This window comes from Ochotona princeps, chromosome 3 (assembly GCF_030435755.1).
Source record: "Ochotona princeps isolate mOchPri1 chromosome 3, mOchPri1.hap1, whole genome shotgun sequence".
NCBI lineage: Eukaryota > Metazoa > Chordata > Mammalia > Lagomorpha > Ochotonidae > Ochotona > Ochotona princeps.
The window spans coordinates 56255407-56276678 of NC_080834.1; positions in this window are offsets into that span (position 1 = coordinate 56255407).

Consider the following 21272-nt stretch of genomic DNA (forward strand, 5'->3'; position numbering starts at 1 on the left):
TTGATAAGAAGAAATAGGATTTATTAATCAAATTTAACAATGGTGTAGAACTGTTACGGATTGCTTGTGATAATTGGAGTGATTCAAGCCTATCCCAGGTAAAGAGACAAAAATGGCCACCGTGTATACAAATTCCATAGACGTTACTGTCTCCACCAAATCCTCTAGCCGTCTCCAAACTGTCATATTTGTGTGCATGTCTTTACATAGAGACCATTTTGTCTGGCAGTCACTGCAATCAGCCTTTTTCTTCCTTTCTTTTATCAATTATACCTGTCTTATTAGTAGAAAAGCAGAATCAGAAGCCAGAGACTGGAATCCAAGCCAGGGACTTTGATGCAGGCCATAGGTTCCTCGCCTTTATCACAAGATCAAACAGCCACATCAAGACAGATTCTTTGTATGTGTTTTCTCAGAACAATTGTATAGAAACCTTTTGCAATAGACTTATTGGAGCTCATACAGCAAACAATAGCAACAGTGTTCAAGTTCAGCTCTTTTTTCCAAGCCCTTCTTTCATCAAACTAGGGTCTTGTATTGTCAAAATCGATACCATAGAGAGCTGTAATAAGCTATGTGTCTCTCTATCTATACAACAGTTTCTTGAAGGTTAATACCCCCTTTAAAAAAGATTTATATATTTATTTTTGAAAATCAGAGTTGGAAAGAGAGAAAGAAAGGTCTTCTATCCACCTGTTCACTCTCAACGGGTCTGCACCAGATTGAACCAATAACCAGGAGCTTCATCCAAGTCTCTCAGCATGGCTAGCAATGGTCCACGCATTATCTGCATTATCTGCTGCCTTTACTCAGCCATTAGTAGGGAGCTGCGTTAGAAGTGGAACAAGCAGGATCTAAATAGCACCCAAATGGGATGTTGGCATTGCAGGTGGTAGCTTTACCTGTTACCCAGAGTACTTGTCCCTAAACTAATTCCTTTTTATTTGCTTTTGAGTGGCCTATTCAAAACTGGGCACATGGTAAACACATGACAAATGCTTGATGAATGAATAGATTGCTAAGTCTTGACCAGTTCATGGACCTTGTGAACAATAACATTTCTTTCAGTTTAAAATCAGACTTTCCAAGAGCTTTGGTTCTCAAATCTTGGCTGCATCCCAACAAAGTCCTGAAATCAGCACCAAGTTAAAGCATTTACAAAAAATCAAGATAAACTTTCCCGTAAGGAAAGATCTAGAAGCAATAGAAGGATGGCAGATTTAGAAAACAGAAACATAATTAATTCTCAGAATCCATGTGAACACAACCAACCTGGAATCAAAGAAAAAAAAATTAAGTATTTTACAAATACACAAGATTTTACCTTTTAATTATTTCCTAGAAAACATGGTACAGTAAATAATTACATAGCATATGCTTTTTGTTAGATTTTGTAGATAATTTAGAGATGCTTTAAAGTTTCTGGAGGCATGTGCAAAGATTACATACAAATATTATGTCACTATATATTGGGGCTTCATCAGCTGCAGATTTTTGTATCAGATGATAATGCTGGAACCAATTCCATGAAGATTCTGATTAATAACTGTCCAATATAATGTATCAATAATTTTATGTCAAGATTACCCCAGTTGTTTCATTTCAGAATTAAATAAAAATAAACATTTTCAATAAATTACTGACAGCATTAAAGAAATGGAATTTTTTGATAAGTATGAAAAAAGTATGCAAAATAATTTGAAGCATAAGGGCAAGGGTTCTGTGGGGAGTTTCGATTTGATTTTGAAGCAGGAAACATCAGATGGATACAGTACAATATGGCAAGAATGACAGTATAGTGATTTGGGGATTCTAGTGACTTGGGCAAGGGAGTGTCAATGTATGTAAAAGGGGAAATGGCAGAAAAATGCATTTAGTCCTGAGAAAACCCAGAGGAAAAGTGAATCTGCCATTTGCTTCTTGTATTTCTGTCAACTGCAGGCTGACTGCTGCAGACACAGATGGGCTCCCTTGCAAATGTGAGTCCTTACACTATGGAAAGAAAATGTGTCTTAAAGTCCTTTATGACACGAGCAGCTGAGTATATACACAATTTGGAAGTGCAAATCAGAACCTTTAATGTTTTGGATTTAAAATGTGAAGCTCTCATGATGCCATTTCAACATAATCCCCCCAGTTTTTGTTTCTACTTTGGTTTTATCTATGCTTTGTTTGCAGAAGTCATGCAATATTCATCATAAAGAGAGAAATTAAGGACACCAGAACTGGAGGAGGACATGAGGATCAGCAAATTCAATGACTTCATTGCAAAGAGGAGAGAATGGAAACATAGAAACAAGACAGGGTTTTGAAAGTTATCCCACCGGAGGGTGGTAAGCAGGTCCAGGATTGTGAGCTCTAGATTCGAGATTCAGTCTCCCTTCTCCTGTAGTGCACAGTTCCAATGTCATCATTTCACTAATCTTTTTAAACCTAAAAATGTCTTACGTAGACAAATATCATGGATATTTGAATATTTTAGGACTTCCTGTAGTTAAGGAATTAGCACATAAAGTTTGTGTATGGCATTAAAATGCAAAATCTTTTTTTTTAATTCATTAATTACATTTTATTATGTGACACAGTTTCATAGGTACTGGGATTCTCCCCACCCCTCCCCATACCCTCCCCCCATGGTGGATTCCTCCACCTTGTTGCATAGCCACAGTTCAAGTTTAGTTGAGATTCCCTCTTTTAAAATGCAAAATCTTTCTGCATCTAATACTGGTAAAATTATAGGAACTAATAGGAAAATGTACTTCACAAAAAAGGACTTGTATAATGGACGAGTGTCTCATTATATATATTTAAAATTTTCTTAAACCTGTGTATGCATTTTTTGCATTTATTTTGAGAAGCAGGGAGGAAGAAGAAGAAGAAAAATAAGAGAAAAGAGAGGAGAGAGAGTGAGAGAGTGAGAGAGAGAGAGAGACAGAAAGCAAGAGAGAAACTGGACTGGGCTTTCTATATTTGTTTCAGTGAACCAATCACATGAGCTATAAACTGGTACTCCCCAAGATGTCCATCAGTGGGAAATGAAACTGGGAGTGGATCTGAAACTCACATCCAGATTTTCCCATTTGTAATGTGGGTACTCCAAGCATGTCTTAATAACTAAGTGAAACGCTTGCCTCTTTATCTTTTAACTGAAGACATTGTGCATGATAATCCCTATGGACATTTCAGTGTTAAAGCCTTGAATTATTATTTATAAAGCTAGAAAGGTCAAAAAGCCTGCATTTTTGGAGTCTGCCATATCTCACTTAAAATCCTCAGACTTCCTCTGCGTAACTCGGAAATTTACATAGCTTATCTGGAGCTCATTTTTCATCTGCAAAATGGAGTTATTTCAATGACCTTGCAGGCTTTCATGTGACCATCAAATGAGATCAAACTTGAAGCTGCCAGCATATTACCTGGCACATAGAAGTTGTTGATAAATAGGAATTATTGTCAGGATATTTTTACAGACCAAGGAAAATCACATTTCCTGTGAGAGGCATGCCAAATAGGATGTTCTAGTTACTGTTTGCACTTCTCACCAGTGAAGGTGTCCATGAATGGAAATTAGCACTGTGTGTGAGCCTCATGGGATTCATGTGTTGCTAAGGCAACCACTAATTTCCAGATCAGCGTAAATAGTTTCACAAAATGTACAGCTTCCCTTAACAAATTGGATTCCAGTGAAGGACACACCTTTCCTTCCCCTGCCGCTTCACGCGCAAGTTAAGGTTGTGCACCTGCAGCTATGTGTGCCAGGGGCTACTTTCATCTTCTGCCGGTGACTCTCTGAAGGTAACAGTCAGTAACCAAGATCCCTGAGGTCTGTCAGCTTTACCCAGTCTTTACTTTTTGTACTTTGTCAAGTTGAAGTCACATTTCTTGACTCACTCAGTAGGGCACTGAAGCAGCTTCTTGGCACATTCATGTAACAGGCTTCTAAGCAAAGAAGCCATGCAGGTTGCAGTCACCCCCTTCTGTCTTCCTTTCCATGCTTCCCCTACTCACTCATATGAATTCCTGCAGAGAATGAACCTATTATTAAGCCAGTATTGCCTCTCCTGCTACATTCTGGTGTTAAATTAGTCCTCTTCATTGTTGCAAATAATAGGCAACCACTTATATATCAATGAAAATTCGCTGCACTGCTGTGGGATTATTTCAGCCCTTGATAAATGACATATTCCTGCTATTGTTTATGGGGAGCGAATTTAAGACTCTTTTGCTTCCTTTTAAATCTTTTCTTTTGGGAGGAATGGCCAATCTTCCTCATGTACTTAGCATATTTTCTCCTTCAATCCTTTTGAACAATGAATACTGTGACAGTGGCATCTTTTTGCAGTGATTCTGAGAGTTGACTACAGTTTTTGAATATGCAGTAGCAAGACATGAATACAATAGTAAAAACTCATGGAAGCATGTTAATTACCTCTTTTCAAGAGTCTGAAAATTTTTTTCAATACTTTTTATGATCAAGTCCTGATATCAGAAATACCCTCACTAGCTTTTACAAAGCTATATTTGGAAAATGTCTTGGTCATTCTTTTTCAAGGAGAATATTTCTTGCTTAGGTATAATGTTAAATCTCTGATGTGCACTTGTTTCCTTAGGATTTTTCTAATGTGTAAATCTAGAGAGTAGATGCTATCATGTCTATTTTACCATTTACTAATATGAGCAATGATTGGAATTATGAACTGTCTTTTGTTAATGTACTGTTCAGAAAATCAAAATTAATGGTATAACCCACTAAGCAAACATTTCTTCCAATGTTGGAAGGAGAATGATATAATCAAGTAACTTTTACAAATACATCATGCATATAAGAGAATATAAGTAAACAGTATGTTTACTTTAAAGAATATAATAAAAAATGCACTCATAGTAACCAATCCCTTAAGGAAAAGAATTGGCCTTCCTAAAATGCTTGTGGGTCTGCTGGGCCCTGTATCCTGCACTAAGTGTCACAATGGAGATGGCCGTTGCAGGTTACCTCACCCTATTCCACACAGCTATCTTAGGTCTCTGTAGATCATAGCAGGTAAGTGGATAATGGAAAAGAAGAAGCTGGACTAGCTCTTTCGCATACCCTGCTTTGGTGGTATCTGTGGAAGTGTGTGTGTTCCCTGAAGCTCTGGAGAGATTCATGTAGTTTCAGTCTAGGCTTGGATAATGTTGCATTACTCCTTTTACTGGCTGGTCCAGAGATCATAGTGGATTCCTGACACTGCTAATTTCTGTTCCACTTCATTCTCTCCTACTCAGTTTCTCAGTTAATCCATCACCTAGATCAGTAATTTCTGATTAAATGTCCTGCGTTTTCCCTTTCTAAAAATATTTGGATCCTCTAATGGACGCTGTAAGTTCTTGCATGTTCCCTCTTGTTCATAGATTCTTCCAGTTCCAGAAATAACCAGTATTCCTGAAATTTAATTTAAATTTTAGCTTTCCTTTGATTTCCTTTATTAATTTTTTACCTGTTAGTTATCTTTAAACATTTCATATACATAGACAGATATTTTACTTAACCGTTCTACTCCAGTTAGAATTTTGTTTGCTTCAGTGTTCTCTCTTATAACTTTACTACTATAAGCATTTCAGTATTTTGTCCTAATACATACGTGCAAAAGTTTCTCTAACCCTTATGGCTAGGAATCAGGCTATAGGGTTGAAGGCCACATTATCATCCATGTTTCCATAGTACAAGCCTTTTCCCAAAATGACTATATAAATCTAAGATCTCGCTACCACTGAGTGTCCCACTTGTTCTAATTTTTAGCCCTATTTGTTTTATGAGGTAAATATTGAAAGTTTAAATAAAGATGATGTCTACCTACTATATTTAAATGGGTTATTTTTCTGTAGTTTCCTACAGTGGGAACTGCTTGTTGACTTCTTCTTGCCTTTGTGCAAGTGTAAATATTTATTTAGTGCATGCACATGAAACTTGTTTTTTGTGTAGATGAAAAGACTTAAATGTATCTTGTGATCTATCTTTTCCTTTTATGGAGAGTAACTGAGTTGCTAAAGGTGACAAGTTAGAAGGTAATCAAGATGTAAAAGAATGTGACTCTTTATGTCTTATGTTTGATAGTGATTCTAAGATGAAGAGAAAGAGATCATGGAGAACACATCCCAGAGTGAGATGCTGGACTACTCACTCCTTATTGGCCAAGGAGAGCTGTGGAACAGCATTATAATTTTTACCCAATACTCACTTGAGAGAATTCACTGCTGATATGGAAAAGAACAAGAAAAACAATTTCTTGGGAAATTTCTTGCATTCCTGCAGTATTCTATTATACTTTTCTACCATCTCATGCTGAATCTAAGGAACTTGGGTTCATAGCTAGAAAATTCCAAAAGCAAAGGCTGTGCGCTAGTTGTTGGTATGAAAGGACAGGGAGTTGTGGCTGCACTGAATGTTGTCACCTGTATTGCTAGTGAGTGTCAAGCCATAGGGTTCATTAATTGTAATGGTCTTGAGATATATTGTTTTGCTTAGAAGCTTGATTGGGATGCTGTGTTATGCAGGGAGAAAGTTCAAGTTGGATGGATTGCCAAAGGTAGAAAAAGAAGATGTAAACAAGGAGAGGAAAGGCATTGCCACACAGGGGTAGAGGGAGGGCACGATTAGATATTTTTCAGGAATATGGATAAGGAGTGGTGGTAGTATTTTTCAAGTTTCATAAGTAATGTCTATACAGAAAGGTCGCCATTCAGTGCTCAGGTTGTAACTCAGTAAAGCAAGACTGACACTCTTCTCTACCTGTACTTCCTTTTCCTGTCTCCTAAAATCTTTAGAAACTGTGGGATGAGTGATAGGGTGAGGAGATCAAGAAACTGTGAAGTCGAAACAAAGTCAACCACGCCATTTCGATTATGGTGATGCCAGTGCCGACACAGAGGACAACTGAGAATTTATGTGAATTTCTGAAATTTGCTTCAGGGACTGGACAACTTAATTAACTGAATGAAAATGTTTTGTGAAAAAGAGTGACAGAAGAACTTTTCAAAGTGATGAGAAAAATCATTGGGGAAAAAAATCTGTTTGAATATAAAGCTTCTTCTTCTGCATCTGAAATGCCCTTAAAACATTCGGCAAATGTGCAGTTTTTAAAGATATAAGCTCACTGGGACAAAGAGAATAGGAAAAGAGGCCATAACACATCCAACAGCAAAAGCTTTCCCTGCTGGAAACCTGCACGATTAGGGATAACAGACAAAACAGAACCAGGAAGTCTGCCTCCTGCCTGGTGGGAGGGCTTGCAATCAATTGGATTTCATTAGAGAGTGACTAAAAGGCCCAGACATTGGGCAGCACTAGAGACTGGAGAAGTGGAGGTGAAGTTGGGAAAAGCAGGGTTATTGAAAGTCAGTTTGAAAATTGTTAGGCTCCATATGCCCTCTTGATTCTAATACGTCTTTCACAGTCCTTTTACATACCTCTACATTTCTAAATAATGGACTATATTTTCCTTCCTCATTCTTCACTTTTAGATGTGATTTTTTGAATTCTAGCTATTTACACTTTCCCACATACCCCGAAACACATGTCGCTGTGTCTGATATCTTCACTGTTATTTGGTACTATTAAGATAAGATAGTTACATTATCTTGACTGTATAAATGCAATTGATTACTGAGTCTTATAGGATAGGTAATTGTTTGTATGGAGAACATTAAGTGCTTTTTACTATGATGTTCATTTTAGAAAGATGTATTTGAAAGGCAATATTACAGGGACAGAGAAAGAGAGAGAGAGAGAGAGAGAGAGAGAGAGAGAGAGAGAGAGAGAGAAAAGGGAGATCCTTCATCCGCTGATTCACTCCTAAACTGAATACAATAAATGGAGTCAGGCCATGCTGAAGCCAGGAACCTGCAGTTTCATCTGGGTCTCCCACTTGGTGTCAGGGGTGCAAGTTCTAGGTCTATCTTCTGCAGCTTTCCCAGTTGTATTAGCAGAAAACTGGCTTGGAATTGGAGTAGCAGAGACTCAAACTGGTGCTTGTTTGTGAGGGAGTAAGGCACAAACTTCAGCCTCATGGCCCTAGAACAAAGACTCTCCCACCAAAGACTGATTCCTGCATTCTAAAAGCCCATCTAATTTGTGTCATGTACTGATCTCATCTTTTGCATTCTTCTAACCACCTAGCCCCCAGGGAGCAAGGTCTACCAAGGTTGACATGTCTGCAAAAACTACTCACTCCCAGTTTCTCAGAATTTCCCCACCCCTCCAAACACCCCAAGATATTAAAACTATGAAATGCCCAGCCTGATGAACGACTGAACCCTTGCAACATGTTTGCTCTATCTTCATATTGGCAGTTGGCCAACTTCTGTGAATTTATCATTCTGGTTGATAATGAATCCAGTTTGGCCATAATGTTCTGTATGTCTTTTCTATCAGTATGGGATGCTGGTGTTACATTCTATTAGTCTATTCTGTTATATCACAATGTCAACCCAATGTCTTTTTCTTTTAAATTGTCTATTATATGTGTATGTAAACTTATACACATATATCTCTAGAGAAATAAGATTGTGGTCATCAAATATGCTGAGTAGGATCAGAATGCTCAAATCCTCAGGACTGAGAAGACATGTAAGGAAAAACTGAATGTGAATGTCGAGCAGTGGAGTCCAGAATTAGGATGAGTCCAGAATGCAAGTTATATTGATCAGGGAGAATGAATACTGCTTCACTTCAATGTGTCTACTGTACTGCATTGGCACTTAAAACACAAATATGGCCATTTACCATATTATTTGTGTCTTATCTGTCACATCATAGTGATCACAGAGATAAAAACCCCAAAGTTGTATCACCATGTATTTGAAGGATGTGGTAGGAGTAATGGTAAACCAGGAAGTATTTTTTAGAGTCCTGGGGCTTGGTGATTATTATAGGACAGACAACCAGTAACGAGATGGAGATGGAAAAGAATGGAATTTTAGAAAACAAATATTTACAGTGTTTTGGCACAGTGTTTTGAAAATATTTTTTAATACTTTCAAGAATGATTCAGAAGCAGGCAAATAATTTGGAGGATATTAATTAGTTCTGGACTATGGAAATAGTTTGGGCATAAAAGGATATGGGTGATGGGTTGCAAACCAGTTCTCTGGCTTCAAAGAGGGAGAGTACTAGGAGCTGACCTGATTGCTGGGTAATATTTGAATGAAAAGAATAGTGCAATTGTTTACGCACTGAGGGATGTAGAGAACTGTCAAGTTGCTTAAATGCCATTGTTTAGGCTTACTGAATGGCCTACATCATCCCCTGAGAAAAACACACAGGAAGTTGAAAGCTCCGGATAAAAGATGCTATGCTTTAGGCGAATTCAGTGGGTATAATTTGTGAAATGTGTTTAAAATGAAAATCATGAAGTAGGAAAACTATTTACTGGCATTGGATACTACTTAGTGCTGAGCTGTAAAACATAGACAATTATTTTACAATTCTTTTTCTTAGGATCAGCCAGTCCAAGGCAGCTAGGTTGTTCTCTCCTGCCTGTCTCAGAAGAGATGGCACATTTCATAGTGAACCAGAGTGAATTCCTATGTTAGTTTATAAATCCAGCCCTTGCTGTGGGTAAATATTTTGAAGAGATACATTATGAGAAAAGACAAAGTGCTTATTTTTCTTGACACTATTCCTCTCCAACTCCCTAGACTGAAGAATTTTATTTCATCAAGACAGGGGAGGAAGGGACCTTTCTTTCCACTCCAAAGCCTAAGGAATTGGCAAATTACAGTGTTCTCAATAATCCATGGCAATGGCAGGAGCCACAAACATTTTTCTTGGTGTGTCTAGGTGGACTGGCTGGTGTGGCCTTCCAACAGATTTCCCAACAGCTGTCACTAACTTGGGATCAGGAGAGTATCTTCCATATGTCCTCAGGAAGATGGCTGAACTTAAAGTTAGGGAAGAGGAAGGCACAGCACTGATGTTTGTGGATTTGGGGTGAAGTCCAACCCAGAAACAATGACATCTCAGCCAATGTCAGAATGAGTATGTAAGCAGATTTTTCTCCAACCTTACCACATCCTCAGAATTTGCAAGAAAATCTTGGGAGAAAGCAAATTATTCTTTCAAATGATTTGAATTTAGCTTTCATTTGGGTGAATTGAGTTCTTAAAATAGTAATTAAGTTCTATTGTAAAAATAGGGCCCGGCGGCGTGGCCTAGCGGCTAAAGTCCTCGCCTTGAAAGCCCCGGGATCCCATATGGGCGCCGGTTCTAATCCCGGCAGCTCCACTTCCCATCCAGCTCCCTGCTTGTGGCCTGGGAAAGCAGTTGAGGACGGCCCAAAGCTTTGGGATCCTGCACCCGCGTTGGGAGACCCGGAAGAGGTTCCTGGTTCCCGGCTTCAGATCGGCGCGCACCGGCCCATTGTGTCTCACTTGGGGAGTGAATCATCGGACGGAAGATCTTCCTCTCTGTCTCTCCTCCTCTCTGTATATCTGGCTGTAATAAAATGAATAAATCTTTAAAAAAAAAATAAAGAATTTATTTATTGAGTCTGTAATTTTTCTAAGCTGGAATTCATATTTGCTGTATGCCATAGGCATTGAATATGTTGAGTCATAAGCTATAAAACTCATGTGAAGGCAGTTACTTAGAAATGATTGATGTATCTGTGGTGGTTGAAAGCTTAGCAAGAATAAAACTACCTTGATAATTTATGGAGTGAGAGAGAAAAATGTTGAGGGTCAAAGGTCTAAAGAATGCAAATACTCCAACAGGTGAAAGTGTCTCTTAAGGAATACTGAGCAAACATTTTTAGAAAGGTCTAATGTTGTTTGTGCTGTCCGATTCATTTCCATAGGACTGGCACCTTGTATGTTTAGATTTCATGAAAGATATTTTTTATTGCTAGAATAAAATGTGTTTATTAGCTTCCATCCATTAACTTAATTAATAAAAATGACTCCTACAATTCTTCATTATATACAAATGTTGATTTCCTGAAGAATGGAGAAGTTGATTATTGGTACATATTGGTAACATTTCAGCGAGCTTTTCTTGGAAAAAACATCAGTATGTATTCATGAAAATAAGGAGCAAATCAAAACCAGAAAGAGTCTTTAGATAATGGAATATTGTGATTCATTTTAAACAATTGTATTACAAAAAAGTCTAAGCGTTAGTTATTATGGTAATTCTTGAGTTTTAAAAATTCCCACTGTTGAGCTTTGTGTGGTAGCCTAATGGCTAAAATCCTCGCCTTGAACACGCTGGGATCCCATATGGGCACTCGTTCTAATCCTGGCAACCCCGATTCCTATCCAGTTCCTTGTTTGTGGCCTGGAATAGCAGTTTAGGACGGCCCAGGGACCCTGCACCCATGTGGGAGACCTGGGAGAGGCTCTGGGCTCCTGGCTTCAGATTGGCTCAGCTCCAGCCATTGCAGCCGCTTGGGGAGTGAATCATCAGATGGAAAATCTTCGTCTCTGTCTCTCCTCTCTCTATATATCTGACTTTATGAAAAAAAAAATTCCCACTGTCTTAAAGTAAACCTATAGTAAAATATTTCCTGCATATACGTGCTGGTATTCTTATGTGCTTTGGAGATGTAGACTCTCATTTAGGCTGAAGCTGAGGAGGCTGCCAACACTTCATGTGTCAGCCTTGGTAAAAGCTGACGCTTATATGTTTCTGTCATCTGTCACCTAAAACGGATTTCAGTTACCATTGTGAATATAAAAGCTCACTATTCCATTACTAATTCCCATGAGTTATTTAGTCTTCTCTTTCTTTTTCTAAAGGTTAAAGCGCTTATCTTTCTGCTAAAAAGTTAGATAATTAACATTCTCACTTACAATGCTTCCATACCATCTGTAGATTATGCACCATTAATCAAATACCTCTGCAAGGATGATTGACTTTTGCAAAGAAATTTGGGGAATAAATCCTTTTTCTTTAGTAATAAATTTATTGTTACTATGGTTTTGAAATATCCCCTTCCAAGAAATTCAATTTAGAGTAACAGTTTCTCGGCACTTGTAACGATTATCACAAAACCATATGAGAAAGAAGAGCAAATTACGTACTTTAGAAACTTTAAGAGTGCTGACATTCTTTTTGCATTCAAAATCTTTAGAATTTGTGATTTCTAAAGCATTGCATATTTATAAAATCATTTGTATTGACATTTAAATTCCACATTTTTCAAATGACATAAGTGAAAATTAAGGCTATACATGTTATCAGCATTTTAACTTGAATTTTTAAATTTACTTCCAGAGAACGAATATACCAAAAAACAGTTTTAATGTAGAGTTTCTAAGTCTGAATTATTTGTCAAGAACACCTGCATAAGACAAGTGCTGGGCATTTATAGAAAATATGCCCTAGAAATGTTTTGCTCATGGAAAAAAAATCTGTTTTATGTCTGTAATGTTTCCTTGACATTTTCTTTCTGCTGTAGGTTTCTTATAATGCCTCCTTGATCTGTCTGAGGAGATAGATTGTGAGAATTTTTTGGTAGCTTTAGTGATCTATTAGACATAGAAATAAAACTGGTCTTTTCTCTCGTAAGACTTTGTTTTCAATTTTCTTCTTCATGTTACTTTCTCCTTTCTCTTAACCAGGAGAAAATATCAATTCACTTTGAAGAAAATAAGCTAATATTTCTTTATTGGATACCAGAAAAATGTGCATTGAGTTAATAAAAACTACGTGTGAATGTTTTATTTCAAAATAGTAAATGCCTCAACCTAAGTGAATCTTACCATAGAGTTTTAATGTTCTATAAAGTTTCACAAAAATAGATTTGTAAGCTTGACAAAGAGGCGTATATTTGCTACAATGTTCAAAGCAGTTTAAGAGACAAAAATCCAGGGGAAAAGACCAGTATTTTGGAAGACAAATGAGTTAGGATGAAAAGAAAATGGGCTGATAAAAGAAGATCACCCTTAGAGATTTGATAACATTTTACCATTTATATTTGTTCTGAGACATTCACATAATTGAGAATTTTTCGTAAGACTGAGATCTAAAAAGCAAGGTGGTACAAAAATTGATTAGTTTTCTATAACTTGGTTTTCACTTATTGAGAAGTTTGCTTGTGAAAATCATTCTTGTTAGCACACATTTACGGTTCAATCTGTAACCATTCTAGACAAGTTAAAACTATTTGTAATCCTTTATAGGCTTGATTTGTATAATCTTTATAAAACAGTACATAATCTTTTAAAAAGTTGATTGAGCGTCAAAGAGTTAGAGATACATCCAGGCAGAGACAGTGTCTGTGTTCCTGTTTACTAGGTCAGTTCTAAGTGTCCATGCTGGCTGTGGTAAGCCAGTCCAAAAGGCAAGAGATGAGAATGCAACCCAGATCTTCTTCCCAAAGGGCAGGAACCCTATTACTTAAACTCCTGGATCTCAGTTTCTGCACTGACAGGATTCTGGAGTAAGAGGGAGCTGCAAATCCAACCCAGGTACTCCACCATGGGAGGCAGGCATCTTAATCGCAGTGTTAACACCTGAACCTGTTAAAGGTCTATAAATCGACTTGCATTGGACTTTACTGCCTCTTTTACATCCTGGTAAGCTTCTCCTAACTCTTCAAGAGAGAAATTAAATATTTTGTTTCTGAAAGTTATTGGGATACTTTTATTCAGAAACTAGCTGTTTTTATGCTTTGGTTTTGTATTATTGAAGGGTAACTTACTAAATCCCTTTGCATCTTCCCTTTGTGCTTGTCTTATTTGGCTGTGTTAAAGGTGCTCTGCATAAGGGCAAAACGCATATCTCAACTATCCATTCCCAGAGGTAAGATTAGTACCTAACACACTAGTTTTGGTTCAAAAAAATACCTGCCAAAGTGCAGAAATTTATGTTCTTAAAAGTTAGGAATGAGGAGCATAGGAGGACAAAACTAAAAATAGTATCAAGAACAGAGATTTACATTATGCAATGACTAGACTGCAACACTGAAACATTTTGAGCAAAAAATGAGATATAAATAACTCATGACCTTGCCGTTAAATGAGCCATCATTTCTGAAAAAAAAAATAGGAAAAAAGCTCATTGAAACTAAACTGTTAGAAGGGTATGTTTTTGGTCTGATGGGTCTGATGCCATTGGGAAACCTTCAATTCATATTAGAGTGTCTGGATTCTGATTCCTTGCTCTGCTTTCAGTTCCAGCTTCCCAGTGATATGCACTTTGAGGTGGTAGGTGATGTCTCACGTAATTGGACCACACAGATGAGACACATGGATTCTCTGTTCTTGTCTCCTGGCTTTGGTCTGGCTTTGGCTCTTCCCCAGAAGAGCCCAGGGCTATAGCCTAGTGCTTAAATCCTTGCCTTCCATCTGCCAAGATCTCATGTGGGCATTGGTTTATGTCCTGGTTGCCCCACTGTTTATCAAGCTCCCTGCTTGTGGTTTGGAAGGGAAGTGGAGGATGAGCTAAGGCCTTGGGACCCTGCATCCATTTGACAAACCTGGAAGAAGCTCCTGGCTCCTGGCTCCTGGCTCCTTGGTTTGGTTTAGCTCAGCTCAAGCCATTATGGCCACTTGGGGATACAGCCAGCTTATAGAAGATCGTTCTCTGTCTCTTTCATTGTAAATTTGCCTTTCCAATAAAAATAAATAAATATTAAAAAATGGGCCTGGTGTGGTAGCCTAGTGGCTAAAGTCCTCCCCTTGCCTGCACCAGGCTCCCAAATGGGTGCCAGTTCATGTCCTTGTGACTCCACTTCCCATCCAGCTCCCTGCATGTGGCCTGGGAAAGCAGTCAAGGACAGCCCAAAGTCATAGGACCCTGCACCCACACGGGAGACCCAAAAGAAGCTCCTGGCTCCTGGCTTTGGATCGGCTCAGCTCTGGTTGTTGCAGCCACTTGGGGAGTGAATTAGCTGATGGAAGATCTTCCTCTCTGTCTCTCCTCCTCTCTGTATATCTGACTTTCCAATAAAAATAAATAAATCTTTAAAAATATATATATATAATTAGCTGAAAAATAAGAAAATATTCCTAGAGTGACTTATGACATAAGTAAACACAATGATGTCAGATTAAGCCTTTAATATATCAATGACCAATACATACTCTTTTCTGATGACTTTCTACTAAGAATTCACTACATGTAGACAGACCTGAATTGTATTTTCATTTGTTTTCACACCTTTGAGATATAAGTGTTCTTTTTATTTTTAAAAAAAGTTGAGACAGACAGACCTATGGTTAGCTCCTATCTGATGCTTGAATTTCCACAATGTCAGATGGAAACAGAAAGTCAGGAACTAAACCCAGATTTTCCTGAATTAAGAGCCAATCGCTTCAGTCATTACCTGCTGCTTTCAGAGCCTGCGTAAGGAGACAACTGACACACAGAACCTGAGCCTGAACTCAAATCCAAGCACACTGATAAGTGATGAGGGCAACCCAGCTGGAATCTTAATGCCAAATTCCATACTGGACATTTATCATTAAGTAAACGGAGACTATGTTGGCCAAAGGAAATGGAATTTACTCTTCTAACTACATTTCTTTCTTTAAAAACACACAATTTATTTTCTGTTTCCATCGTTCCTACATAGATAAGGATTTTTCTAGGGAGTGATTTTTTCCCACTACTGCAAATTACCTTGTGAGTCTTGGGGAGGAAAGTGACTGAAAAGAAATGGGGGGACAATGTTCTTGTGGGCAAGTGACACAGTTTATTTGAGGGTTTATTTTATGGACCCAGTAAAAAAATGGTTCAAAGACAACTCAGACTTAGGTCATGTCTGTAAGCAGGGAGTTCACGGAGATCTAACAAGGAGCCTTGGCAAAGCACTATTGACACCCACTGCTGAATCTGAATGCCAGAATGGAGTGTGGGTCAGGCCGAGTTGGGTCAAAATACAACTCAGTTCAAATGAGGGCCAGAACTTGGGGCCAGCTGGGTTAGGCTAGGCTATAGCCACCACCAGTGTGAGCAGGAATTGGAGGTATGCCAGGCCAGGACAGACTACAACACTCACTAGAAAATGCTGAGGTGAGGCAGATCATGCCAGACCAGGCTGCAGCACCCAACCAGCATATGGGAGATCAAAGAGGGAGAGGGCGAAGTCGGTAGGGGGTCTGTGAGAGGCTCCTCTGCTGGATCACAACTCCCACTGGAGAGCATGAGTTGGAATGGGGGCAGACCAGACTGTGTAAGGTTACATCTGTTGGCCTCGTGTGAGCTGGATTAAGGAAATACCGGGCTTGGTTCATTATTCCTTCTGGTGCATGTGTAAGTCAGAGTGGGTGTGGGTTGGTTAGGCTGTCAGATGCTAGCAGATACTGTCATGGGAGGCAAATTCTGTTAAAGTAAACTGCAGAATCACAGAGCGAGTGTAAGATTCTGGAGTGTTAGTGGGCCTGTTAGAGAAATAGTGGGTACTGCCCTCTTGGGTTGGCACTCCCTCTGGTGAGCATGAGAACCAGGACTCAGGTAGGTATGGCTAGACAGAGAGTGACACCCACTGGTATGTGTGTGGGCCTGTTAGTGGGGCTGGTTGGGTTGAATTAGGCTATTGACATGTATGAGAGCTGAATGGGATAAGGGGCAGACTGGACCAGTCTGCTGTACATACTGGCAAGCATGGGAACCAGGGCAGGGGGAGGCCTGGTGGGAGTTATTGAGGGTTGCTGCGACTAAGCGGCCACTTCCACTGGTGTATGTGAAGGCCAAGTATGTGGTGGGAAAGATCAGGATGTCATCTGAACTGCCCATTTGAGGGACATAGGACTAAGCACATAGGCAATCTTCCATTGTCTTGCCAAGTTCATGGGCAGGAAGCTGGGTCAGAAATGGACCAGCAAGACAGTTAGTTGGCACTTTAGTAGATGCTGGTATTATCAGCTATGGTTCAATCTACTGAGCAACAACATTGACCCCTAATTCGATTGTTTTTGAATTGTTTAAGTTTGAGGGCCTAAGAGGGAATATTCTACATAAATTGTTTTCCAGCAATTTTCATCCTGCAGATATACCTTTTATGTACTGTATATTATTCTCCAGGATAACTATTTAGCTTACCTATAAACCAAAATATATCATCTCACTTAAATAAAAGAATAATCACACTTTATGTGTCACTTGCCTCACTAACCATCTCTTATATCCAAGCTTCTCAAAATGTCTAGCTGCATTATGAAATTCACTTCACATTCTCTGCTGAACCTCCTCATTTGTTGTCCTCTCATATTGCTTTGGTTACATCTGGCCTAATTCATTGATTATTTATGTCACATTTGTGTTCTTGTATTTACTTCACCAGAATTTCATAGCCTTGGCCTTCCCTTCTTAACTAATTTCATTTATGTTCTGGAAAAAAAGAACATACTCTTGGTTCTTTCTTTACTTTGAAAAATGCTTTCATTTAACTTGAGAGGCAGAACAGACACAGATCTTCAATCTTTGGATTCAGTTACCAAAACACTTGCAATATCTAGCCTGAAGCCTAGAGGCTAGCATTGAATTCAAGTCCCTTATATGGTGACAGGGACCTCAACTGACCATCATGGGTACCTCCCAGGGTGTGCGTTAGCAGATGATGGGATGGAATGCAGAGTCCAGACTTGAACCAAGTGGTCAAATAAGAGATGCAGGAGAGCCTAATGAATTTTTTTTTAAAGATTTATTTTTAGTACAAAGTCAGATATACACAGAGGAGGAGAGACAGAGAGGAAGATCTTCCGTCCGGTGATTCACTCCCCAAGTGAGCCGCAACGGGCTGGTGCTGCGCCAATCCGATGCCGGGAACCTGGAACCTCTTCCGGGTCTCCCATGTGGGTGCAGTGTCCCAATGCATTGGGCCGTCCTCGACTGCTTTTCCAGGCCACAAGCAGGGAGCTGGATGGAAACTGGAGCTGCCGGGATTAGAACTGGCTCCCATATGGGATCCTGGGGCGTTCAAGGCGAGGACTTTAGCCGCTAGGCTACGCCACCGGGCCCGATCCTAGTGAATTTTTAAAAACAGGGCCAAACATTTGCCTTTGGTTTTGGTGGGCGCCATTCTTTTTCTCTGTCAAGAGAATATCTTTAAGTATCCTTTGTAGGGCAGGTTTGGAAGAAGCATATTCTTTTAACTTTTTTTTACTGTAGAAGAATTTTATTTCATTTTCAAAGACAAAGTAAAGCTTTGCTGGGTACATTATTCTGGCCGACAATTTTTTGCTTTTAAACCTGAAATGTCGCTCCATTCTCTTCTTGCCCGTAGAGTTTCCTGTGAGAGGTCTTTTGTGGAGATTAGTTGACTTTCATTTATATGTCAGTTGATTTTTTTCACATGCGCATTTACAGATCTTTTCCTTACGTTCAACTGAAAAGAGCTTGATTATTAAGTGTTGTGGTGAAGATCGTTTTTGGTCAATCCTATTTGGAGTTCTGTGACCCTCCTGGATATTGTTTCCCAATTCTTCCTCTAGATTAGGGAAATTTTCCTTTTTATTTCATTGAATACATTTTTATGTCCCAACCTGCAGGACACAATGCTCAAACACTGAGGGTGGATTGGGAATGCTGGGCTGCTGGCCCAGGAAACACATGGACCCAGGTACTTGGTGAGTACTGAGTGCCAATGCCTGTTATTTTATTCCTCATATATATACCTTCTTCTCTAGGGGAGGAAGATAAGCGGAGGGGTTTTCTGGAACTAATTATCTTCCTTGAAGCATGGAAGGAACTAACCCTTTATATTGAAACAGGAGAGGGACTAATTATTTGAACAGGAACAAGGGTGGAGGTTCGATTCCATTTGCTTTGCATGGGATGTTCTGGCCACAATATCCTGCTTGCTGTGGCCCTGCTTGTCCAAGGTAGGTTTTGCAATGTCAGGCATGCCAAGTCTAAGGACCATAAGTCTGTGGCTCCTAACATTTTTATACCCAACTTCTCTTTCTGTACCTTCTGGGACTCTCATAACTCTTATATTTGGACTTTTAATAGTGTCTTCCAATTCTTGAATACTTTTTTTGGCCTGATCCAGCTTTGCTTTTAGGTTTTGCTCATTTCCCCCTGGTGAGAGGAAATATCTTCTAATTTTGAGATTCTTTCTTCTGTCTCCTTCATTCTATTTTGGAGATTTTCCACTGTACTTGCTCCACTGTATTCTTCATTTCTGATATATCAACTTTCTTCTTCTTTTTTTAATGATACCCATTTCTCAAACAGTCTGCATTCCTTTCTTTTTTTAATATTTATTTATTTTTCTTGGAAACTCAGATATACAGAGAGGAGGAGAGACAGAGAGGAAGATCTTCCGTCTGATGATTCATTCCCCAAGTGACCACAATGGCTGGTGCTGCGCCTATCCGAAGCCAGGAGCCAGGAATTTCCTCCAGGTCTCCCACTCAGGTGCAGGGTCCCAAGGCTTTGGACCATCCTCGACTGCTTTTCTGTGCCACAGGCAGGAAGCTGGATGGGAAGTGGAGCTGCCAGGATTAGGAGCGGTAACCATATGGGATCCTGGCATGTGCAAGGCGAGAGCTTGAACCACTATGCTATCACGCCGGGCCCATATCAACTTTCATTTGATTCATTTCCAGTGTGACATAATGCTTAAATTCCTTGAATGCCTGTCCTCTGTCAGGTCTGAGGGCTACTCAGACCTGTCTTGGGTGGAACCTGTAGGATGCTACATTGTTGCAGTTCACTGAGCCAAAAATTGTGTTCACGCCCAGTTCAGTACATGCACATTTTTATCCCATAGCCTTTGCCTTCCTACAGAAAATAATGCCCAATTTGGCTCTAGGGGGTGGACTGAGTTGAGAAGTCCACCCTGCTTTTGGACTGCCCATCTGAGACCTGCTGCTGTGTCTCTACTCCTGTTCGAATCAAACAAACAAACCAGCAGGATGGGAAGTTGTTTTTCTCAGTTTCCTCTTGAGTTCTCAGGAAATGATCCTTCCCACCTTGTTGCTGGTGGAATTCTGCCTGCTGATGCAAATCAGATTGTTGCTCACTGAATACTGCTGGAATATTGGTCGCTGCAATTCCACACCGTTGTGTACGCTGCTTTCCTGTGACTGTCAGTCTCCAGGTGCCTCTCTGCTGTGGCTGTGCCTTCTCCTGTTTCCCAGAATGTGCTCTGTCTGCTTCACACTGGGTAATTTCAGTGTGTTCTTATTCTATTCTGCCATCTTGATTATCTCTGAATCTTACATTTTTTGCAGAATTTCTTCAATAAATCTTCAACTCACACAGTGATTCACATGCTTGTTTCTGGAGCTGCTGATTTCCTTCTATAGCATCTGTTATTATAGAATTAATTTTTACAACTTACTATATGTTCTTTATATGTGTGATTTCAAATGTATGTTTCTGGTTCCCTAATTTTACGATGTCTCCACTCTCAATTATCTTAAACATTTTTTCACACAACACAATTTTAGGTCAATTTCCTCCCTGTCCAGTGTTCCTCAGATCAAGGACATTAAACCATAAGCATTTGTACATAACTCTTAAAAGTCAGTTTTCATTGTTATTGTTTTCACTTTCATGCCTAATCTACCAGTTTAGTCCAACAATATTTATTCTAGTGTATTTATAAGTTAGCCACATAATGCATCTCCAGTATTAGCACTGTAGTATAGACACATATAACTATTTTAGTTAGATTGTATCTTTATTTATATGATCATTTAGCAGAAGGAAAGTGGTTTTTGTTAATAAAAATTCAAATAAGCTAATTTTACCTCATATAAAACGATGGATGATTTAGTGAATATTAGTGTCATTTTAATTTGACTTCTTATTTTCCTCACATGTCATAATATATTTCTTTTTTCTCTGGTGAGGGAGCAAATAAAACTTGTAATCAAAAATTTTAATCTCTCTATGCCCAGGATTGCAACATCAAGTACTTTCAAGAATAATAATTAACTCTCAATTCAATTGCCTGTACTGGCCAGACTTTAGTTTATTGATACTACTATAAATCTTTTGACTGTTAATTTAAATGTTCAGTTAGTACTTCTAACACATTTTTGTGCCCTTTCTACTCTTATCTTTCTTTTTGAAGGCAGACTTACAGAGGGGAAAATATGGAGTAAAAGATCTGTCTGCTTCACTCCCCAAGTGGCTGCAATGGATGGAGAGAGCTGATCCAAAGCCAGGAACCAGAGCTTCTTCTGGTTTTCCCAAATGGGTGCAGGGTCCCAAGGCTTTGGCCCAACCTCCACCGCGCTCCCACCATAAGCAGGGAGCTGGATGGAAAGTGAAGCAGCTGGGACTTGAACCAGTGGTCATATGAGATCCTGGGTGTGCAAGGCCAGGGTTTAGCCAC